We start from the raw sequence: 25,485 nt of genomic DNA, 5'->3' as shown, positions 1-25,485 counted from the left end.
AGAGGATGGCCATCCTCTGAACAAATCTTGCCAAGAAAACCCCATGATAGCTTCGCAGTAAGTCAGAAAGGACTTGAAGGCACACAACAAGGGGGTTTGAGCGACTCTGGAGACCAGGGTTTGAATCTCGGAACGGCCATGGAAACCCAGTGGGTAACCCTGGGTAAGTCACACTCTCTCAGCCTTAGAGGATGGCCATCCTCTGAACAAATCTTGCCAAGAAAACCCCATGATAGCTTCGCAGTAAGTCAGAAAGGACTTGAAGGCACACAACAAGGGGGTTTGAGCGACTCTGGAGACCAGGGTTTGAATCTCGGAACGGCCATGGAAACCCAGTGGGTAACCCTGGGTAAGTCACACTCTCTCAGCCTTAGAGGATGGCCATCCTCTGAACAAATCTTGCCAAGTAAACCCCATGATAGCTTTGCTGTAAGTCAGAAAGGACTCATGGGTTTTTTTGAGTGACTCTGGAGACCAGGGATCGAATCCTGGCATGGCCATGGAAACGCATGGGAATCTTGGACAAGTCGCACTCTCTCAGCCTCAGAGGACGGCCATGGCCAAACCCTGAACAAATCTTGCCACGACAGCTTTGCTGTAAGTCAGAAAGGACTTGAAGGCATACACTGAGGGGGTTTCAGCCTTGGACTACGACTCTGGAGACCAGGGTTCGAAACCCAGTGGGTCACACTCTCTCAGCCTCAGGCAATGCCAACTTGCCAAGAAAACCTGCTGTGACAGGTTGGCCACAGGAAAGCACACAACAATGAAGCCTGGAAGTGGGGTTTCTGTATCCACACTGGAGAAATAAGCCGGTTTGAGAGCGTTTTCACTGCCCCTTGCCTCGAGGCGGTGGAATTCTGGGAATAATTCCACCGCCTCGAGGCCAGGCGCAGTGAAAACGCTCTCAAACTGGCTTATTTCTCCAGTGCGGATGCAGCCTGTTTCTTGCAGAACAGCGCCCCCTCCCGGCCAGAGGGCGGAACAGCGTCTCACCTCTTCTTCCTCCTTCAGGCGTCGTAGAATGCTCCTGCCGCAGTCCTGGCCTCCCTCAGTCAAAGCTGCCTCTCCCTTCGCCTTACAGAACGCTGCTGCCGCTGCCTTCCTTCTGGACCAGCTCTTGTGGGCTTCCAAGGAGGAGGCCAACGCGCATGCTCCAACTCAGGCCCGGCATGGTCGTTCTGGAGGGGAGGGGCCTCCTTGGCGCCAGTCGACGCGGGGCATGCTGGGGGTTGTAGTTTATGAGCAGTGTTGCGTAATGGTGGTGCTGCGGAGAGTGGTTCAGAAGGGAAAGTTTCATGTTGTTGAGGCCTGACAGGGTTGATGACCAGATGTCCTCCTCGCAAAATGGAGGACGTTCCAGGAAAATAAATAAATATAATAAATATAATAAATAAATAATAAAATAAACAATAAATAAAAATAAAATATAAATAAATAAACAAAATAAACATAAAATAGATAAAAATAAAAATAGATAAATAAATGATAAAAATTAAAATAAAATATAAATAAACAAAATAAAAATAAAATAGATAAAATAAAAATAGATTAAATGATAAAAATTAAATTAAATTAAATTAAAATAAATAAATGATAAAAATTATAATTAAATTAAATTAAATAAATAGATTGTTGTTGTTATTGTTGTTGTGTGCCTTCAAGTCATTTCTGGCTTATGGCCACCCTAAGGCGATCCTATCATGGGGTTTTCTTGGCAAGCTTCTTCAGAGAGGAGTTTGCTATTGCCATCCTCCGAGGCTGAGAGAGTGTGACTTGCCCATGGTCACCCAGTGGATTTTCACACAGCTGAACAGTGATTCAAACTTTGTCTCTAGAGTTGTCGTCCAGTCCTTAGACCACTACACCGTGCTGTCTCTTGGATACATTTTACAGACAAAAACATACAGTTTGTCACAGAGTGTAACAATTCCTTAATATTTTTTTAGATCTAAAGGTAAACAAAAAGTAGGAACTCATCATCCACTCCACCAGGAGCCCTGGTGGTGCAGTGGTTAAATGCCTGTACTGCAGCCATTCACTCAAGACCACAAGGTTGCGAGTTCAAGACCAGCAAAAGGGCCCAAGCTCGACTCAGGCTTGCATCCTTCCGAGGTCGCTAAAATGAGTACCCAGACTGTTGGGGGAAAATTAGCTTACTTGCTAATTAGCTTACTTGCTGTTCACCGCTATGATCTTTGGAATAGCGGTATATAAATAAAACAAATTATTATTATTATTATTATTATTATTATTATTATATAGAAAACCCCAGATGTCAAAACCTATCTTGATAGCTCTTATTCCAAATATATTGATAGCTCATATTCTAAATCTCTCAGGTGTTATCATCCCTATAGACAACTCTTTAAACTAAATGCAACTGTTGCCATGAAACTGACTTTAGAAATTTAGTCTGTGTATTGACAAAACAGCCCATGGACAGAAGACATCTAGAGAAAGTCAGTGTTTCATGGTCTGCATGAGGCATGTCAAGCATCACATACTGAACTTTAAAAAATGAGTGGCTGGCCACACTCCAAACGCCTCAGTTGCAACCTCACCTCCAATCACTTTACAAATAGTTTACAGGGTTTTACAATAAATTAAAAAGCACTGATACATAGTTCAACATATATCAAGCTGTTAGAAAAAGCCCCAGATTTCCTTTGAAGGGACTAGTAACATTAGGGACAGGTTGATGAATAGCACTTTCAAGGAAAGGAAACGCACATCAAATAACATTTTTACAGGTGCAGCTAGGCTCATAGGACACCATCCCTGGGCACCGTATCTATACATTCAACTCTCTGTATCCACAGATTCTTTATCCAAGGATTAAAGCATCCATAGCTTGCATTGTTGTTGTTTTTAATGTAAATTCCAAAACACAAACTTTGATTTTTTCATTTTTATATAAGGAACACCATTTTACTATGCCATTGTATTTAATGGGACCTGAACATCAATGGATTTTGGTATCCATGTAGGGTCCTGGTACCAAATCTCAGCAGATACCAAAGGCCCACTATATTGCAAACACACTTCCAAGATGAATAAATTGACAATATTAACCAACAGAGCTACTACCACAGTAGCAGTTTTGTTACCTATGCCATTCAGTGCAAATGCCTAAAGTATTATGTGGAGAAGACAACCAGATCATTCAAGAAATGTGCAGGGGAACTCCTTTGAAACATAGGAAATAACAAAAGAGGTGCATATTTCATGAGTCATTTTTGGAAGAAGTCCACCCCGGAACAGAATTTAGATTGTGGGCTATAGAAAAAGTGAGTACAGTTGGCCCTCCACATTTATGGCTTTGACTTTTGCAAATTTGATTATTTGCAGTTTTGATTAATATGTGCTCTCTAGGAATCTGTAGGTCCTCTAGCAAAACTCTTACCAGAAGTTGACCATAGAGTTGTACTGCGGAACCTAGACATAGAGAAAAAACATCTCTAAGCAACTGTAAGTCCTCCAGCATGATTCAATGATTCATGATTCTGACAAATGTTGATCATAGAGCTGCACAGGAGGACCTGGAGATGCCTAGAGAGGTGTTATCTCAGATAAAAAGAAGTGGACTTTATCAGACTGGCAAAAAAGCTGGGAGAATAGCGGTATGTTCATGTCAATATCGTGTGGTAACATGATGTTGTGCAATGTTTCGATTATCATGCAATAATCCTGTGAATAAAGAGGCATTCTAGCGGCACTTTTTATTCACGGGAAAAATGTCTGATATTAGCCGGTGTTTGTATGCATAATTAGATATTCCCAAGGAGGCAAGATAGTTAAACATCTTTCCAGTAAATTAATGTCAGGCTTTAACTGCTGAAGTGTTTGGCCCTGATAAGTTGATGTTCATCTGGGGAAAAGTTTTTAACAGCAGAACACTCCCTTTTCCCTCTCCTCACAGCTTGCATGTGTGTGTGGTTTGCTACAAATATATATATACTTAAAGCTTCTAACTTTTTGTTACACGCACCATTTGAGCTCACTCTTTAGTTGACCTGGCTCCCAAAACAGCCTGCAGATGATTTGGCAAGAACAATAATTATGTCATTAACAATAAACAATTTAAAGAGGTGGAAATTATGACAGATTTGCTTCTTCTTTCTCACTTATTCATGGGACTGTTGGTTTTCTCAGAGCGTGGGCAAGTTACCTTTTTGGATTACACCTCCCAGAATCCAAATAGCTACATTCCCAAATTCTGGCCTGGAAAAGATATCCCCAGCCAGTATTCCAATGGGAGTGATTTAAAATACCTTTAAAGTGTACACTTATGCAAGCTTCTTTAGAAGCAAATCTCCAATTGTTTTTGTCTTCTCTTGTTTGGTTTGTAACATATTGCCTGATGAAGAAGCCCATGGAGCTTCGAAAGCTTGTAAGAAGTATATTGTGCATTTTGGTTGGCCAACAAAAGGTATCACTGATGGATTTTTGTTTGTACTGTATTTGTTAAATGGCCAACACAGCTACCCCTGAATGTTTCCCATTTCATACAGTAAGACCTCATTCCCACTACATAATAAATCAGTTTTCTAACAGATCTGAACAGGTTCAAATGGTGCTTGTTTGCACTTGCGCCGAATTCCTGGCACAGTTTGTCAAGGGCCCCCAGCTCTAAACCCATTTAAAGCGCTTCTTCCGGATCCGCTGAATTCCCAGCATCTTTTGCAATGAATTGATTCAGTGCTAGTGTGAATAAGCTGTGGATTTGAACTGGTTCCCTGTGGCACAGTCAGCCCTGTGATGCAACTCCCTGTTGAATTGATCCATTGATAAATGTGAACGTAAAGTGGATTAAACTGAAATGGATAGGTTCAATTGCTGCTCGAATAGTGTGAATGTCTATTTGGCGCCAAATTGCTTTGACTCAAAAAACAGTTTACTATGTAGTGGGAATGAGGCCTAAGAATTAATTCTGAGTAAAAATGCCATAAAGTTGCATACTTATTACAAAGGTAGAATTCCTTATACAGTATTTCTCTTTATCTGTGGTTCTGTATAGTCCATAAAAGTAACTTTTCCGTGGTCTAGTTATAATGGCAGCAGCAGAGGAAAAAGCCGGTGATGGGCAACTCATTTTACTGGCTCCTTATGAGGTTAAGGGTGCAGCTACATTGTAGAAATAGTGCTATTTGATACCACTTTAAATTATGTCTCTGTCCTATGGAATCCTGGGATTTATAGTTTTATAAGGCCTTTAGCTTTCTCTGCTGGTGCCTCACAAAACTACAAACCACAGGATTCTTTAGGATGGAGCTGTGGCAGTTAAAGTAATGTCAAATTGTTATTTCTACAATGTAGATGCATACTTAGAAAGAGTCCACCAAACACTGTAAACTGACAGAACACTGCAGGGAGGATACATAATAAAAGGCCTGAAAATTAATGGAATCCATTATTTCAAGAAACTAGTAAATGTATAGATAGAAGGGGAGGATGACATGCCTAAGACCAGCAGATATCCATCATAAGGCAGTGCAGGACTAGGGGATAATGGGGGGATTACCCAAGACCTATAAACGCATCATGAAGTATCTGAGGTCCAAAATACACTGCAGAAATAAGTCAATTTGAGACTGCTTTAACTGCCCTGGCTCAGTGCTAGGAATCTGTACATATGGAGGGCCAACTGTACAATGAAATAAACCCATGACTCTTACTGTATCTATATCTATAAATAAATACAACAAATGGAATAATCTAACACAATAGTAGAAAAACAGTCAGGTAGCCCACAAAGGCCTCTCCACAGCCATGGCAATTTTATGTCTGGCCATTTTGTGTCTTTTCAGACTTTTATGGCTTGCTAGCCATCTTTGGGTTTGCTAATCCAGTGTGGGGCTGCATCTGCACTGCAGAAATAATGCAGGTTGACATCACTTTAACTGCTATGGCTGAATGCTATGGAATGTTGGGATTTGTAATTTTGCCTTATTTAGCCTTCTTTCTCAGAGAGCTGTGGTGCCACAACAAACTACAAATCCCAGGATTACATAGCATTGAACCAGGGCAGCTAAAGTGGTGTCAAACTGCATTATTTTTACAGTGCAGATTTAGCCTGAGTCAGTGGAAATCAAACATATATTCAACCATAAACAGAGATCTACAGATGAATTGACTGATAGTGAGATAAAGGAGAAATTAAGAAAAATATTAATCTCTTAATTATTTTTCAACTGCCAGTTTGTAATCAGAGGGTTCCTCATGCCAGCGACTGGAAGGCCTGGTGCATCTGGATTGGGGGCTTATTTTCTGTGCCAAGGGAGCCATTTTGGGATGGCAGGGACAGTTTAGATGCCAAGGCACATGGGCACTGCCATCCAAGTCTCCAAGGGGAAATTATAAGGAAATAAAACCAAGGGAAAGGTTAAAAGGGCGTATACATGGGCAAATGGACAAAAAGAAAACACTCTTGCCTTTGTTTCTGAGGGGCCAAGCTTTCCAGGCTGTCTGAATATATCTAGAAACCATTTCCCCCAGCTATATTCAGTTGTAAGACTCTCAAATGAATTCTTCCTGAGAAAGCTTTGCCTAGTGATGCATCTGAGGGGGAGAGTTTGGACCAGTTGCTTTGCTTCCTCCTCTCCTGGAGGCCTCATCCTTGCCTGTGTGACCAGATGTCTTCTTGGTCTCTCCCTTTCTTCCTGGCAATGTTTGTCTAACTCTTCATCGGATGAAGTCCTCAAGCTGGCGCATGACACACTTCTAGTTGGATGACAATTCTTGGAAGTTAACAAATGGCCAGAGGAGGTAGATTTTCCATGCCCTATAAACTGCTAAAGAGATTGATACTTTGATATTGGAAAGATCGTTTTCCTCCAGTGAGCAGATGATTGTAACAACACTTGCAACATTTGAAAGAATGATATACAGTGGGCCCTTCATATCCATGGATTCTTTATCTATGGATTTAACCATCCGCTGCTGGAAAATAGTCCAAATAGATGTAATTTTCAAAAAGAAACCTTGATGTTGCTATTTTACATAAAGGACACAATTTTATCATGCCATTGTATTCACTGGGACTTGAACATCCACGAAGTTTACTATCCATGGGGAGTCCTGGAACCAAACTCCAGTGGATATCAAGTACCCACTGTATAGACAGAATCTACAAAGTGGTTTATATTTGGACATCTGGTCAACCTTTAAAGATACTTATGAACTAGTAAGGTTGTTTTTTCCTATTCTTATGTTTGTTTCCTTGCTTTTGTTATATTGAATATTGTGGTATGTAACGGAGAACCCTTTTGTGTCTTTCTATCATGCATTACATGTGAATAAAGGTGTTTCAAAATTAAAAGTAAATAAATAAAAAGGAGAGAAAAATAGTTTGGATGACAATATGGTCCCACCTCTGCTGTAAAGATTCTATAGAATTCTAGGCAATCGACCAGAAGATATTGATTCTGTTACAGGATCTAGGCTTTAGCCTTGTCCTGTGCAAAGGTTAGCACTAAGTGAAATGAAGGTAAAAGCTGTCCTCTTTGCAGCATTGCAATTCTCTTTGTGTGTGTGTGTGTGTGTGTGTGTGTGTGATGCTACAGCTATTCTCCCAGCAGGACAGTTAGCCTCCCCCTTCTTATTTAAAGCAGGCAAGCTGTTCCATTTCCAGGAAGAGCATTTGGGGACTTGCTGAGGGACCTAATATTCATTGGTCACTTATCTTGCAGAAAATCAGACTCTTCCCTACTGGGGAAGGGAGTCAATTTTTGTGACAGTCTGAGGTTGCCTTGAAGCAGCAGCTGAGCTTCACCATGGGAGCTCACGTTGTTCTCATCTTGTTAAATGAACAGATTGCCAAATATGCACACAAAACCCAAACAAAACCACATAATCTAAATCACTTGATGGCTTGAAATTCTAGGAATAATGATGAATAATCTCTCGCAGTGGCACTAATTCCCTCTTACCTAGACCAGAAATGATTGATTTGAATATGCACATGATGTTAATATAGCCTCATTGTCATGATTATCCCCCATCTCCTCCTTACAGCACGGGCCTCAAATTGACATTAATGCTTCTGATAATTTATGTAGCAACCAGATTTTCACACTTTTCTGATTCTGTATAGTTGCTAATATGTCAGAAGACCGACACTCCATTAAGCAATCCTCACTTTGTTCATCTGTTACTCTCTCGCAGGATTATGATAATGTAGGACAATCTGTTTATCAGTTACTTGTTTCATTGTCTTTTTATTTCATTTACTCATGTCATTCTCCATCAACACCAGGTGGGCAAAATGCAGCCCTAGTGGCTTGGAGACTATTTTTGTGGGTAGGAACATGCTCCCTGCCACCATATCCTCCAATTGTCCCAGTTTGTCAGGAACAGTCCCAATTAATCCTCTGTGATCCCACTTTTTCAGCTGCTTTTAAAATGTCCTATTTTCTTTCACCTCTCTCCACTGTCCCCCTTTAACCTCATCTTACTTTAGTTGGTGCAAACTGAGTTCACAGTGCAAATATATAGTGTACATTCAATGAACTCAACAAGGGGGAGAGAAGAGAGGAGAGGAAGGGGGTGGGTTCTTAAATCCAGCATTCTGTTTGCTGTCTCATGTCAGAACAGTTGACTTAAGCTTGAACAAAAGTTTCTTGGCTTTTTGTCAAGACACGGCAGGACTTTAAGACAGATTTTCTTTCAACACCTTGCTATAAAAATGTCTTGCCTGTATTGAAGCTTCTAACCATTCAGTTGAATTCCTCTGAGATGAACTGCTAGAAGCTAGTAGAGTATATTTTTGGAAACTTGGGTTACACGCAGGTGATTTTGACCAACCTTGACTTCTGAGTTTTTGTAGGAATTCTAGCGTAAACTGGAAAGTGGCTAACTATGGCTGGCTGCAAAGGCAGAAAGCATAAAACTTGCTTAGTGTCAACTCTCTGTGGAGCAAAGCAAACCATAAAATATAGACATTCCACAAATGCCAGAACAGGTACCACAATTGTTCTATATTTTTTCTTCAGCTTCTCTTAGCCCTGAGGGCATTTATACTCTTTTTCACTTGGAAGTGAGCGAACACTGTAGATTTCTGATCATTTTGTCCTAAATCCATTTATTCACCAATGTAACAGTTTATTTTTGTTCTTAAAGCCATTCGTCACTATTATGAGTATTCCTTTATTTATAATATCATTATACCACTTTTCAACAATAAAGTTCTCCAGGTGGTTTGCATATTTGAAAAACATATTCCCTGTTAGCAAATACATACAACTCATAGAGCTTAAATGAAAACCAAAGCCACTATCATTGTCAAAATTAGAATTAAAGTAACCTTTAAAAAGCCTAAGCTCTCAAGAGCCAATCAGAATAAAAATGTCTTCACCTGCCACCAAAAAGACTTCCAGGTGGCAGACATTTCACACAGTGTCTGTAACACACAGGCCAACTGGCACTTTGTAGGGTCCTTTCCCAGTGGCCTGCGCTGTGGTTTTCCTAATGCTGTGCCAATTCTGACTGGTGCTGGCACTGAAGAAACCATACTATTAAAATATGAGTTATTTATGTGGTTTGATTTACAGAACAAACAAAGATGAAGACACTCAGCAATGTTCTGGTGTACTGTGAAAGAGAATCTACATAACTTGCTATATATATATGCTTTCAAGTTGTTAATATTTGGCAGTATCACAAATTTTGCAAGGTTTTCTTAGGTAAACAAGGAGTACTGAAAGGTGGTTTGCCATTACTTTTCTCTATAATACAGCCTACAACACTTGATATTCCCTGGCAGTACCCCGTCCAAGTAATAACTAGGCCTTGCCCTGCTTAACTTTTGAAATCAGATGTGATCTCATGCCTTCAGTTCATTTAGGTGGATAATGAACAACAGTTATTGCCTTCTTGACAATGATCGGTTTTAGAAGATAAGCATTTTAAATCAGCCCTACTTCCTTTTTCCAGGTGAGTCTCTTGTTCTGAAAAACAGGGTGTTCTACGTAGATGTTCTGCCTTGTCCTCTGCAATATACACCTTTCCCTATTTCCTGACCAGATCTCTTCCCCTTCTTCCTCCTTTGAACTTATATGGATGAACGGAGTGGCCAAAAACTATACATCTAAGGAGATTATCACACTAGCATCCATAATGTTCCGATTGTGTCCCAGAAACGCTCTGTAAACTAATGATATGGGAATGGATGTTACCTTGTAACTTGTAATAGCACTGTTTCTAATGCTGCAAACCCCACCCCCAATGTTGGCATTTAAAAGAATACCAACAAAATCTTTTGGTCGCTAACATGCATTTTTTTTCTCTTGTTAACACAGCATGATAACAGCTATAAATTTTTTAAAGAATTAAAGCAATGGGGGAAAAAACCTACTTGTGTCACCCTCCTTGTGTCACACTGGAAGAAGAATGGAGTGTGGGGATGTTCTAAGATGAGAGGGGAGGAGGTAGACCTGACTAATCACAACACAAGCATGGATTGGGACCAGTAGGATTATCAAACACATGTCACCTGGAATAGCCTGAAAGCGATCATGTCAGCTATAAATGGAATTTCCCCATTTTTGACCAGGAGCGGGAGAAGATCAGACCGGGTATGAGATAAGTACTGAATGAGAACACGGCTGTGTGATAACATTCATTCCATTCTGGTTACATCCTGTGCCCAGCCCATTAGGAAAATACTATGCAATAAACACCTTAATGTGTGATCTGTGCTCCCTTAATGCAGATAATCTATCCCTGATGCACTGCTATGATTATTTGTTTTTGAGTGTGATAGTTGGCTACCAGGCGAGTTATGATCCTATTGTCTGATCTGCCAAGATAAGTTGAGATCTAGTTGCTTGGATGCACTGCATATCTCAGAAGATGGCCCGGAGGAAGTTGATCCTATTCACAATGACTCTTAGTGCCATGGTATCCCTGAGGATTGTCTCTCAGAGATGCAAGGCCAGCCCTCCCATTAGGCAAATTGAGAGGCTAGAGGTCAGTAGCAATGCGGTGCTGGAGAATAGAACTGTGTGTCCCATACATGTGATGGAGGGGATGCTATTACGTTACTACTGTTGAAATAAGATTCAACTGCTCTTTATGCACAGGACATGGAAAGAGGTACTCTTGAGGCTGTGAAATGTGTGGTGTACCAGCTTTTTGGGAATTGCTCTTGTCCTACCTCCAAGTTTGGGTCAATAATATATTGCTGAAAGATTACTATTCCACCCTTTTGACCTATGGGATGCTACATAGGTCTGTTTTGTTCCCGTCTCTACCCCAGTAATACCACTGGGCAATGATCCAGAAATTTAGACTGAAATGTCATTGTGCTGTTGAGGACATTCAGCTGTCTCATTTTCAGTTGTTTGCAGAGGTTTTTGAACCAATATGTAAAGTCAGTGATGCAGTAGATGTGTGTAAGCAAGCTGAAACCTAATCTACATGAGTTAGACATACTGATGCTTGGAGGTTTTGATGATCTTCTGAATGGGATTGCCTTAGCCTTGAACTGATCTTGAAAAACTTTCCTTATGGGATTCTAATTCTCAGATACTTACTCGCAAAACAGCCTAACCATTTGGATTTTGCAAACTTCAGTCCAAAAAGCAACATTTTCAAGCTCTGCCTCTGAAGAATCAAATGCACAGACTAGGGATGCTCTTGTGGCTGACATTTTCTTTGTAGGCCCAGATGGAGTTGATAGCTATGAGCTCTTTTTAATGGGTTTGGCATAGCTTCACTGAGAGAAAACAGATTTAGCCTCAGTACTTCATGCACTAGTTATATTTATATTGGACCATTGTAGTGATCTCTGTTTGAGAGCTGCCTTTAAATACAGTTCAGAAAATTAAACCTGGGATCCATTCACACTATAGAATTATAGTGCCATTCTTCCACTTTAACTGATATGGTTTTGTCCTATGGATTCCTGGGATTTGCAGTGTAAGGAAAGGCATGTAAAATTTTCATTCAGAATACTTACATACCTCACCAAACTGCAAATCCCAGGATTCATAGGAGGGTACCCTGGCAGTTAATGTGGAATAATAACGCTATAACCTTGTAGTGTGAATGTGCCCCAGTTTAAAAAGTACCTACAGCAAAGGTAGTTACAGAAAGGGAGATCAATTATACCTATCTTACATTAATTGCATTTTTCACAAATATATTTTGGGGCTCATTTAAATGGCTGATAATATCCTTCAAAGCCCCAGATGGCCTACAAAAACAACATGTAAGGACTGTATTTGACCATACTTACCTGCCTAAGTCATGAGACTGGTTCCAGAGGTCTTTCAGTCTGACCATCATTAGCTCTGATTCTATTACCTGAGTACCATAAATAGCTTTTCATGGGTATATTACAATTGTGTTTTTTCCCCCTCCTTCACTTTGCATATTTATTTTAGAAAGTATTTATGATTGTGTCCATTGTTTTTACTACTGTTGGACTGGTGGTGCTGCCTTTAACACTTCTCTACAGTTTTGATTTATAAATTTATATTACATTTAACTGATTATATATAACATGAGACACATTGAATTTAAAAAAAAACAGGGATAAATAATTTAAATAAATGGATGGATGGCTGGATGGCCACTTAGAATGGAGGGAAAGTATAGAATAATACTTATATGCTTTAAAATATTATTTAAAATATTATTTAAAATATATACATGGATTGTTTTGCTGGAGAGAGATACACCTGAAAGTACAGGATCATTGCTATACCAAATGGTGTTGTTTCAGCCAACCTACATGGATTTTGGGTAGGGTTCAAGAACAACAGGATCTTTCTCTTTCTAGGTTTAATTAAATTGGGTTAGTTAAAATCAAACTATTCTTTATTGAATAAGAGCCTATACAGATGGGCGGCTCCATGCCACCCATTTTTGCCACAGAAGGAGGCTGTGGCTACCACACACCGTGGCCTCCGGAGAGAGCAAAAAGAACCTGCTTCTGGGCAGGTTCTTTTTGTGTCCTGGCAGGGGTGCCATAGGTATGCTTGTGCACCATGATGACGTCCCTTATGCACAGTGCCTTTTAGGTGCTGCACCACACAGACGTCATCATGGAACACACCGTGTGGATAGGCGCACACCATAATGGTGGCTGGGCAGCAGAATTAGGGCTTGGAGCATGTGAATGCTCAGCCTTAGCTCAGCCCTAGTACGTGTGCAGGCTGGCACAAAGTGCCAGTCTGTACTTTCCCTAAGTCTCCAGACCATTTCAAACTGGCATAAGTAAGCAAACAGCTAAATAATAAATTACCAAATGTTATATACTATTAAAACAAATTATCATTAAAAGGTCACTCAACCCCTCAATGCAAGAAAAAAAAAAACCTAGGCTAATCCTTTTTCTACTTGCTTCCTCAGGGTAACTGCTTTGACAGCCAAATGTCAACTAGAGGCTCTCCTGGGTGTTGTTGAAAAACAATTCCCAACATTTCTCATTATTGGCTAACTGAGAGTTGCCATCCAGCCACATTTGAAGGGCTACAGATGGATTGCTTTTTGTTTAAATCATGGCAGAGTGGTGAAGTGGCATAAAAGTACACCTGCATACAATTGAAAGGCTGTGACTGCTGCCATAACAGAACAGAACACAACAGAAATAAAACAGTTTGACAGTGCTTTAATTTCTATGGCATGGTGATATGGAATTCTGAAATTTATAGTTTGGTGAGGTACTAGAACTCTCTGACAGGGAAGGCTAACTATCTCACAAAACTACAAATCCCTGAATTCCATAGCACTGAGTTATGACAGTGGTGTCAAACTGCTTTATTTCTGCTGTGTGGCAGCAGCCTATGTATAGTCTGTAACTGTAAAAGGTCATCAGATCATGATGGAGTGAAATGTATTACTATGAGCTAGACCATGATGCCACCCATTATTCTATTTTTCAATCCTATTTAGTTTCAGTCTAGTAGTTTTCAGTCCTGTTTAGTTTCTCTCTATTAGTAAACAGTATTGTTGGCCTACAGATAAAGGCAGTGGGAGTTTTGTTTACATATAAAATGCTGTTCCTATTATGTTAAAGTGTCTCCATTGGTTTCCAAGCAAGAGCTGCACTGCTTAGCAAATGCTAATAACTTTTCCCTTTTAAAATGGTAAGATACTGTATATCCCTGATATTCTTATAATGAGAGAGGGAGACAGCATGAAGCACACACTGTTTCAAGCTCCAGCTGAGTCTTTTTTCTCGATTTTTTTCATGGATACATAGAGTACCCCACTGTGTGTTATTAAAAAAAGATTGTATCAAAAGAATACCTGCAGTTTGGTACAGAAGGTCATGTATATACAAAAATCCAGTGGGAAAACAAATTCTGTCTGCCACATATACAGTACAATGCATACACAGTAAATAATCCCCTTTAAAAAGACACTGGATTGAGATGAATCTTACAAAATCTACAAGACATTGGTGTCACAACATTGCAAGCACATTCTACCTCTGTCTTTTGCTTGAATGGAGGGGGTGGGATATTGAACACATTTTTAAAAAGAGAACCACGGGGTGCATTCAAAGGAGCAACACATTTCCCCATGTACTGGATATATAAAATTTCCAAACCAGCTCAACTTCCTTGGAGACCTCACAATATGAAATCTTAACAAATGCTGGATTCAGAGTCTGAAACATGCTGGCTGCAAAATCATGAAGCATAAAACAAGTGAGATCTGCAACAAAACGTTGCAGTGTTTCTTCCCTTATTTAAAATGTGTTTCCACTAAAGATCCCAGCCAGTGATTCCATCCAAGAAGGGCATTTCACTAGCTTCTGCCCAGGTTCATTTTTTTTTACAAACCAGTGGCCAGTCCTCATTCTGTAATCATTGAGTATCTCTGATCCCAGGGATGGGCAACTGTGGAAGATTAGGGGGACATATTAGTCCCTTACGGGACCTTGGAGGGGCATACTTGCTCCTCCAAAATAAATAGGTAGATCGATGGACAAACAGACAAATAAAAGTTATAAATATTAATGCATCCACCTCTGATTTTTAAAAATATTTTATTGTGTGACAACCTGGAATTGAAATAAATTTGATTAGCATTGTTCACCACTTGATATATACCAAACAATCAACACTGCAAAGATACAAAATATTTTTATTGCAGCACATTAACACTAAGGAAACAAAAACAAACTGACACATCGAAAAACCAAAGGGTGGGATGAATGCTACTGCAACGGACAATAGTTGCATTCAGAGGTCATCTCGGAGTAGGACATTCAAGAAATAAGTGAAGAAAGAGTGTGATTTTTTAAAAAGTAGATTGTATCCTATGGGGCTACAATGTGGACTATGAGACTGCTGTCCCTTATTCCAACACTTTCCCGATCAGATTTTAGATTCTGTCTAAATCTCTGCTGCTATCATATGTGAAGACTTCCACAAATTCACTGCAACTAGCAAGAGTAAGGGCTTTCCATTATCCCCACCTCTGACATCAATGTAAAGACCTCCTCCTGTCCCACTGCTGTGACCCCCAATGTGGGGACCTACTAGATGCCTTCAAGGTGCAGGATATTATGCAACTTTTATCCTAGACACTGGACACCATCTTTCTCTCTTCTCTGCTGCCCACAGTGAACCCAATCTTCACATATCTAGCATTCCCAGAGGCCAAAAATCTATGATACAAAAACAATACTTTATTAACAAAAGTTTAACGTAACATAACAGATTAATAATTTAATACATTTAAAACAAATATTTCATTCTCATTCACACTCTTCTAGCTAATTCAGACTCTTTAGCACCATGTATTCATTCTTAAACCTGACTGACTGGCTCTCTCAGCCCTAATCCTCCATTCACTCCACAGTTTACAACTTTATAATTCTCTGTTAACTATACCAATATGAAGAAAAGAAAGAAATCAACAAGGCCAATCTATTACAGAACAGATTGTGGACAGAAAATTACAGAACCTCACTAGAGGTCACATATACACCTCCCAGTTGAGACCGCTCAAACATACCAGCACTGAACTACAACCTATTTTGGACAATAATTCTGCTCTCTCTGAGAACTTTATCACACCCGTTTTTGTCTCCCTTATGGGTACGGAAAGTGGATGCTTGTGTGTGTGCACAACCTGTCAAAAATAGATTTTACCGCACGCCAAAGCGTCCTGCAAAAGGCTATGTTCCATCCCCTGGCACCAAGCTGTCCTGCTTCAGTGCTGACGGGCGCCATTTTGTTCGGTCAGAAGACTTCTAACCAGAACATTTCACGCGCCTAGCTCCTTACCTTATTGACATAACAGATAATATATAAAACTACATTTTCCATTAAAAGTCCACAAGATCACATGGACCAACTTTTAAACTAGTTGCACAATATCAATACTGGGGAAAAACAGGCAATTTCCTGGGGGAGGGGAGGTCCAAATTCTCAGGACATCTTCCATGTGGAAATCCAAACGTGACTTTCTGAAACACACAAACACACATATCAATCTTTGACAATTTGACAAATTTCAGCAAGCATCAGGATAATAAAAGACTGATACATCTTTGAAAATGCCACAAGCCATGGAAGGATGGCACAAATGATGCATGAAAGGTGTTTAATTACTCCATTAGCACCCTAAGTTGTTTTAGCGGTTAAACATGTGGCATAATTAGATATTTTCTTTTTATTAAGGACCCTAGAGATGGCTCGTGCTGCCAATATAAGGCTTAATAGGAATTTAAGAGATTCATGCTAGTCCTACTTATTATTATTATTATTATTATTATTATTTTAAAAAAACCTTTGTATTGTTTTATATTATTATTGCCAGCATTGCAACGAAGAGACATTAAAAACTGTTCATGCCCAAAACTTTTTATATTTGCCTTCCCTTATCTTTGGATGGCTAAACTCTATTTCTAAATGCTTAGCAGAGATTTTAGGTTACTGCAGTACTAGGAACTGGTAGCTGGTAGAATTCTTCTTTTGAGGGTGAAATGCCTTTATTTTGCCTCCTCCTCACTCCTGCCCCATATAGCTATACCCCTGGTTATTACCTTGAAATAATTTAAACACTTCAAGTTTGTCTTACTATTGATAGCTGCTTATACTTTTATTTTTCCTGTTGATTATTAAAGAACACAATTACAGTAAGAAAAAAAGGGAGTGGGAAATAATGATGGGAAAATAGTCCCCCAAATTTTTAATAATCTGATTGGTCAGATGGAGTTGAAGGCTTACTTATAGGAATGTTTTCCCTAGTCTTTCTCTCTCTCTCTGTGTGCTTATGTGTGCATTTAAGTTTTCTGAAAAATATAATAGTGAGAAGCTACAGTTTGGACTGGAATTTCATGTAAGGGGTAAGGTGAATGTTTATCTCTTTCTCCACTGAGCCTAAGATACATTTGCCCTGTGGGGCAAAAAATGAAACTGGCAATTTTGATAAGAAAAAAGCCTCTCCTGCTATTGCTACCAGTACTATCACTGCTGCCATGCTATGCATGCACATGACACTTTACAAAGAAGATGAGAAGAAGGCCTCAAGGATCTTCCTAGAAATCAATAATTGGGGGCTGACAGGGGAATGAGAAGGAAACAGGAGATACATTTGCAATGATGTAGGTTACATGTGCCTAGGTTTATTAACAGTAGGTATTTAGTCTAGGGATTTATTCGGAAGGCTTTTATTTTTTCAAAATATGTAGATACACTGTCAGGCAGTACAGTGACTTCAGTAGCACACATTTGAGATCCTCCTCCAGGTAAATAAGCAGTATTTCATTTGTGAGATTTAACATTATTTCCATGTACCAGGCTTTCAGAAACTGATCTCAAAATTTCTGTGCAGGCCCCTCACATGCTTATATTAGCAGCAGAGCAACAAACCAGAGCAGAAAAGTAAAACTAGCATGGGCAATGATGCCCCCTATCGATATCTGAGCCATTGCAACACAGTTATGTGATTCAAATGCAGCATATAAAACCAGCTGAGAGACAACACACCCCAAAAATAAAAATGAGTAAAAAGCTGTGATTCTAGGCTTGCATAACCAAAAGAGCAAACAGCGTAAGAAAGCAGCCCTTTAAAAAGATCACTTTGAAAAAGCAGATCATGTAACCTGTATTTCTCCAGTTGCCTAGCTTAGAAATGCCTGTATTAAGCACATGCAGTGCCACTGAGCTTTAAAACGTGACTGTGATATTAGCCAGCTGGTGTTAATCCCTGCAACAAGATTTTATTTGTGTTTTTCTTTTTGCTCCTGAACTTGGTGGCATGATTAAGATGAAAAGGGTAGGCTCTTGTTATATATTTTTGTTTGCTTTTCAGAAATTACCATCGGCTGTCTTTGTGCCAAAAAGCTATTCCTTGCAGAATGAGAATAATAATACTCAGAAGTAATTTAAGATTCCAGTGTGCCTGCATGTTTTGCCTTTTCAAAACCTAACCACCATTCCTTTGCTTCTCCGACCAACAGATTTGGAACAGCATAAAAGGGGATGTTTATATTTTCCCTCCAATCTGGTTTTTATCCACCCTCCATGGAGATATTAAAAAGAAAATCTCAGTTGGCACCAATTTGTTTAAACCAGGACGGATATCATGTAGCCCTCTAGATGTTGTTGAACTGCAGCTGTTTTTCACTCTTGGCTATGTTGGCTAAGGCTACTGGGAGTTGCAACCCAATAACATATGATGGGCTACATGGTTTCTGCTGCTGGTTTTAAACCTTGTCAGCTACATGCACACTGGTCTCAATCAGAACAAGCCTGAGTGCACTTATCAGAAACTATAAAAGAACTCGCCTTTAACTGCATGCTATGTGCTTAATGCACTATATACTCTGAACCTCACAGACCCCATTGGGTTGTTTTGCATACCTCCTCCACAAAGCATTTTGGTACTTCTGTCAATCATGGCAAGTTTTCCTTGAGTATATACCTCTCTCTTGTTTGTTGATGATGTCTTTTTGTTTACATAGGTCTCTATCACACTACACAGTTACTGTCCTTTGATCCCACTTTAACTTCCATAGTTCCATTCTATGGAATCCTGGGATTTGTAGTTTACCAGAGAATTGTAGTACCTCAGCCAGTATTCTACTGGATGGAGCCATGACAACTAAAGTGTAATAAAGTGCCATAGCTGTGTAGTATGAAAGAGACCATAGGCATAGACGTGTATTTCTGAACATCATTGAGCCTTACTAACTAGGACCCAAAAATGTGCCCTTTTTAGGAAAACCATACCTGTACCTAAAGATCATCTGCCCAAAATGGATGGAACAACTATTTTCTGGGCTCATTCAAAATTCACTAGGTGAGTCTTTGATGCTAAATGTGTTTCCTGGGGGGGGGGGGGGGGGGGGGGGGGGGGAAGAATGATGCACTGTCTGAACTGGAGGGCAGGAATGAAGAGTCAGGAAATCTAAAGTTACTTCTAATTATTATTACTGTTATTTTATTCATTAAGATCCCACCCTTTTCCCAGTAATGGGGTTCAAGTTGTGTTAGCCGAGTTCGAACAAATACAGACAAAAACATATTAAAAGAGATAATTAAAACATACAAAAAAGTTTTGTTAAAATGCAAATAAATCTATAGAATTAAAACAATTTAAAATATATCAGTTAAAAAGATAAAAACCACCAAAACAGCACTCTATTAAATGCCCCTTGCATTCAGTCCTAAAAGTCTCCCAGGACAGAAGAGATCTCATGGACAGAATGATAGCAAGGAAGGAATCGTACTAGACTCCATAGAGAAGGCATTTTAGAGATTGGGAGCAGCCACCGAGAAGGCCTTGTTCAGTGTTCCAACCAAACACTGTGGTGAAGATGGGAGAAGACATGCATGGGGTCAGATTTTTGATCATGGGTGTTCTTTAAAATTCACAGAAGCTGTGAGGCTTCTCTACATTTCATTGGACAGGGGGGAAATTATAAACAGGATCTAAAGAGGGAAGCTACATGTCAAATAACCTACTTCGCTAGGGTAGGGGTTTCATGCAAAGAGCTCTGTGACAATCAGAATGCAGTAGATGAATACACACACGTAAACGTACAACTTTGTTCAATCGAACCACAAACCCTTCTAGTCTGGTGTTCTGGCCTTCAACAGCCACCAACCAGATAGCCCCAGGATACCTACCAGCAGAACATAATGCAGCTTTCCAGATGTTCTTAGACTGTAGTTCCTATCATCCCTTAGCACTGGCTTTGTGATCCAGAGCCCATGGGAGTTACAGTCCAATGTTATCTGGGGGCCACACATTACCCTATGGATTCTCCTCAGCATTTAACCACTCATGGTTGCTATAGCTTCTACATATGCTTGGGAAGAAAACCTGTGGTCCTTTTTAACTGGAGTACAACTCCCATCACACTTGATCATTCTTAAGCTGGCTGGGAGTGATGGGAATCCAACGACATCTGGAGGGCCACACAGGTTCTCTTCATTGCTATACTTAATGGTTCCTAATATTCAATTGCTGTACACTGAAGTATCAATGCCACTGATATTTCATGTGGCTAAATAAACTCAGTGATAATTATTAATTAATTAATTAATATTCTGCTGTTCTCCATAAGTGATAATAGATCTCATCTTCTATCGATTACAGTTATTTGCTCTTCTCCTGCAAAATTAATATGTTGCCTGCTTATTAGTCTAGTGGTTTGAGCATTAGACTGCGACTCTGGAGGCCAGAGTTTGAATCCCCTACTCAGTCATGAAAACCCATTGGATGACCATGGGCAAGTCACACTCTCTCAGCCTCAGAACAAGGAAAAAGCAATCTCCCTCTGAACAATCTTGCCAAGAAATCCCCACGATAGGTCCACCTTAAGATCACTGTAAGTCAGAAACGACAACTGCCAACATTCATCCTCCCTCCAAAACAACCCAGTATCTGAAAATAGCACATGTACAATGCCTTCCCCTATCTCTGTGACTGAGATAAGAGAAAGGACAACCTGAGCTGATGGTCAGACATCTATTTGTAGTTGAAACATCAGAACGTATCATTTTAGAGATGAAGTGGTGTGTCTATGGCCTGAAACCAATACCTTTTTCTGCCCCTTTTTTTCTTGGTAAGTAAACAGTACATCTTATGCTCTTTTGGATGCAAAAATTACTAAATAATTATACCCGGAACACCACAAGGTCACTATACAATGACAAGCCTCATCACAGCTTTCCCCTTTTTCGAGCCTCTGTAACCATGGCAACTGGAAAAGCCATTTACTTGGGATTGGGAGAAGGAGGGGGGGAGGAAAATAGTGCAGAGCCTAGTGAGGACGTCACACATTTGGTTATCTTGGGACACAGTTTTAATTACTGCGTTCACTTAATTACTACTGCAGATTCTCTCTGGTGATTTGCTTTTCGGTAATTTGAGGGGCTCATTGGACATTGAGATGAATCAGTTGCTTCTTCAACCACATTTGTTCTTAATGGCAAACGTTAAACTCATTTGAGGAATTGTGATGAGCTTTCGAGACCATTTAGGTGGCAATTGTCTTCTGAAAAGTAAAATTACTCCAGCTTTGTGCGTTGTTTGTGTCCCTTGAGTGTTGCTGAGACCAGCTTTCTCCCCCATTCCCTCTCACCTAGTAGATGCTGCCTTGTAAGGAAACTGGGAAAGTATAATTTCCATTTTTCATACCTCACTGATAAGTACTGTTCTGGGAAACCAAGGTCCCACCTGAGAACATCTGTGTTCTCACTGGTTCATCAATCTTTTCATTACAATCATATAGCCTGACTCCTTCTATAAGGATGCTGGACCTAAACATCATGAAGCCTTATTGTGGGGTACATTATTCACACTGCAGAAATATAGCAATTTACTGCCATGGCTGCATCCTATGGCTGCATCCTATGGAATCCTGGAATGTGTAGCTTGCAGTCTCTAGTGCACTCCACTCAGCTGCAGCACTAGAGCTCTCTGGCACAGGATTCTAGGTATCTCAACCTACTAGAAAGCCCCAAAATCCACAGGGAGGCAGTTAAAGAGGTATCAAAGCACTATAATTATGTAGTATGGACACACCCTTAATGAACCTAGAGAATAAACAGGATCCAATTCACTCTTTTTAATAGTTGTGTTAACAGATGTTATTGGAATATTTTTCGCTTGGAGAAGTGAAACTCAAGGCTCGCTGAAGATGCCAGCCACAGATGTCGGCGAAACGTCAGGAATAAACTCTTCTAGAACATGGCCATATAGTCTGAAAAAACCCACAAAAAAGTATGGATGCCGTCCGTGAAAGCCTTCGACTTCACATCTCAAGGCTCATTGTTGTTGTGTGCCTTCAAGTAACTTCTGACTTATGACAACCCTGTCACCTTGGGTTTTCTTGGCAAGATTTGTTCAAAGGGGGTTTCCCTTTGCCTTCCTCTGAGTCTGTGACTTGCCTAAGGTCCCCCAGCGCGTTTCCATATTCAATCAGGATTCAGACCTTGGCCTCCAGAAAGATAGTCCAATGCTGAAACATGCTTCTACATCATGCTTCCCTCAAATATGAAGGGAGCATTATGGCTCCCAAACTATACTCTTGTCTGGATTGATTTGAGTTTTAAAAGAAAAGGGATAGGGTACCTCTGCCCCCAGGGTTTAATTTGGCCTCTCTGGGACTCCCCAGATCACCATGCCCCCCCATGTCACTGTTGTTGAGGCTGCACAATCTTTGTACACCATTTCTTCCTTTTCTGAAAGGCTGAAAATGCTTCTCCTGAATTTTAGTTATTGCCACTAAGAGTTTTAATCTGAAATATGCTGCAGTATCTTTTTGGTTCCACCCTTTGGCCTTAGCATTCCCCCACCTACCCACCCATCCAAAACAGCTCAGGACCAGAGAGATGAACTCTTCTTTTAAAAGCCAAATAGCTTGAGCAAGAGCAGTGGAAATCATTACTGAACAGTATGAATCACTCTCATGATGATGTTAAATGTGGAGTAAGAGGTGAAGCGTAAGCAAGAGGTGATTTGTAATAGTGACTGAATCAATGAGAAGGAAGTTAATAGTTCCTCATATTATTTGCAAGGCTCATTCACTGGATAAGAAGGAAAACAATCAGCACAGAATGCAGTCTCCTCAAAAGAAGTCAAGCCCCCCACCCCCGGCCATCCTTGAATGGCTTTAATATAACTAGTGGCATTAATTTGATTTTGAACACAAAACATACACTGTTGTGTGACCATAACTGTATTTGTGCTTTCCTCATTGAAACCACAGACTGTGTTTACTTTTCCCTCACAATACGCAATAGAAGTCCTTGAGATCTCAGGTTTGGGCCCTGAGATGGTACTAACCTGGCAACCTTAAACATATCTAATGTGTTACAGTGTTGATCTAAAACAGTGGTTCCCAAACTTTGCTTCTCCAGATGTTTTGGACTTCAGCTCCCAGAATTCCTGTTGGCCAAGCTGGCTGTGGCTTCTGGGAAGTGAAGTCCAAAGCACCTGGAACACCAAAATTTGAGAATCATTGATCTAACGCAACCTTCCCCAATCTGATGTCCCCCAGATGTGTTGGACTATGACTCCCACAACCCCAGCCGTGTGGAAATTACAACTGGAGGACAGCAGATTGCAATGTACCTTGACCATGCTGTAGTCTTGAGTGAGCTGGCCTGAAGTCCTGCTTTAAAAACAAATAAATACTCTAAATGGTATATGCTAAACAAACAAACAAATAAAGCAAAACCCTGTACTTGGATTCAAACGTAATGCAACCTCAAACTGGAAACAATGAGTACCGTATATGAACCGATGAGTACTGAATATGATAAAATGATAAAATGTACGTGACAAGGTAGGTGTTGTTAACAGATAGGTCTAAATCGTGGCCCCTCCAAGCCATTAAAAGGCTGTGATGATGGCTTATAAACAAAGAGAAAACAATCTCCAAAGCAGTACCAGTCGGATTCTGACAGAGGGCAGTATTTAGTTTGTTTTCACAACAAAAATATTTCTGGACTCTTAACCAACAGTTCAGCGGGGGGGGGAGCAGAAGTAGGATTTAAAATCATGCAGAAACTGAGGCTGATTTTAATGGGAACTGTTGGTTGAACCATTAGCTACCTTGCCCCAAAGGTCCTAGGTGGCCCACATAGTGGAAAGCCAGCACGTCCTGTTTCAAAATGTGGAGGTAATTTTGGAGAAAGCAGTAGTTCTACGGGGAGCTCATTTACTTAGCTGTAAAAATTTCATCTCTATTAAATGGCAACATCTAAAGGGCTTGACCCTGTTACAATTTAGTCAATGAGATTTGACCATAAACGGGCATAGAATAAACCCAATGACTTCAATGCTGCAGATAGGCTGATGCTGAGATTGGATAAATGGCACTTTGGGCTGTTGTGGCTGAAGATGGATCTCATGCCATAGACACATTTGCTAGAAGATACCTGTCCTTTCCTTTACTGTAAGAAATTATATTTATGCACCCCTAGCACACCCATAAAATACTGTATAAATTTGGTGGTGGTGTTATATACATTTAAATTGACTTCAATTGATGGAAATCCTATCCTAGGATTTATTTTTTTAAAAAGTGTTTTGCAAGATTTCTTCAGAAGGGGTTTGCCATTGCCTTCCTCTTAGGCTGAGAGACAGTGACTTGTCCAAGGTCAGCCAGTGGGTTTCCATGGCTGTCCAGAGATTTGAACCCTGATAAATCCTAGCTCAACACTCAAGCCACTGCAATATGCTGACTGGGGGAGAATCTGCCCCCAGCTCTCCCAACTGGAGTGAATGTGATGCAAGTAGCCTTGTGTGACCCAGTTAACCTCCCCACCTCTGGCTGTATTACAAATATCTTCATTCATTGTTTTTTATGGGGGTTTTTTGGCCCATGAGGACATATTCTGGATGACAGCTGTGGCTGGTGCAATGTCAGGAAAACACTCTTCTAGAACATGGCCTTGTAGCCTGAAAAACCCACAAAAACTATGGATGCTGGTCGTGAAAGCTTTCAACTTCACATCTGCATTCATTCCTGCATGGCAGTGGATTAGAATTAGCCAAAGGAGGCATAAAGTGCTGAACATGCAGTTTGAGAATGAAAATGGAAGACTATTTCTTCTTCCATTCTGTTAAACCTCCTGTCAGGGTCAACATCATGATCTGCACCTTTGGGCAGCTCCTAGGGCTCTGGCATGAAGTCTTTATCCTCTCGCCTCACATTTTCCCAGCTGTGACCTTATCTGGTGGCAGTTGCTGGGTAAATCGGGTGCCATGTTAATTATACTATAGTGCCTCAGACACTGGACCATGCTCCAAGTTCTCAGGCAAAGATGTTAAACAGAGATACAGCTGACCCTCCACATCTATGGAGTCAACCATCAAAAGCTTGAAACATTTTTTTAATTTTTTTTTTTTTAAAAATCATATTTTTACCATTTTTATACAGTATAAGGAACACAGTTTTACCATGCCGTTGTATATAATATATACCATGCCATTGTATATTACGATACTTGTTGTATTGTAATTGTATTGTATTTTATACTGGGTTGTGATCCCGCCTAA

At 40.2% G+C, this 25,485-nt stretch overlaps 1 protein-coding gene and 1 long non-coding RNA gene across 6 annotated transcripts in view; both read right to left on the bottom strand.

Moving 5' to 3' along the window:
* The window catches only part of POMGNT2 (protein O-linked mannose N-acetylglucosaminyltransferase 2 (beta 1,4-)), a 28,109-nt gene extending 26,962 nt beyond the window's left edge, over nt 1–1,147 (bottom strand). For all 5 annotated transcript variants that reach the window (XR_006104343.1, XM_042470947.1, XM_042470946.1 and 2 more), the window contains exon 1: nt 997–1,147. The gene's annotated coding sequence lies outside the window, so the exon portion shown is untranslated. The remainder of the gene's footprint in view (nt 1–996) is intronic.
* Nucleotides 1,148–16,371: 15,224 nt separating this feature from the next.
* The window catches only part of LOC121932461, a 45,044-nt gene continuing 35,930 nt past the window's right edge, over nt 16,372–25,485 (bottom strand). The window contains exon 3 of the long non-coding RNA XR_006104357.1: nt 16,372–16,429. This is a non-coding gene — a long non-coding RNA (uncharacterized LOC121932461). The remainder of the gene's footprint in view (nt 16,430–25,485) is intronic.

This window comes from Sceloporus undulatus, chromosome 6 (genome assembly GCF_019175285.1).
Source record: "Sceloporus undulatus isolate JIND9_A2432 ecotype Alabama chromosome 6, SceUnd_v1.1, whole genome shotgun sequence".
Lineage (NCBI taxonomy): Eukaryota > Metazoa > Chordata > Lepidosauria > Squamata > Phrynosomatidae > Sceloporus > Sceloporus undulatus.
This window is presented reverse-complemented; position numbering and strand designations above follow the sequence as displayed.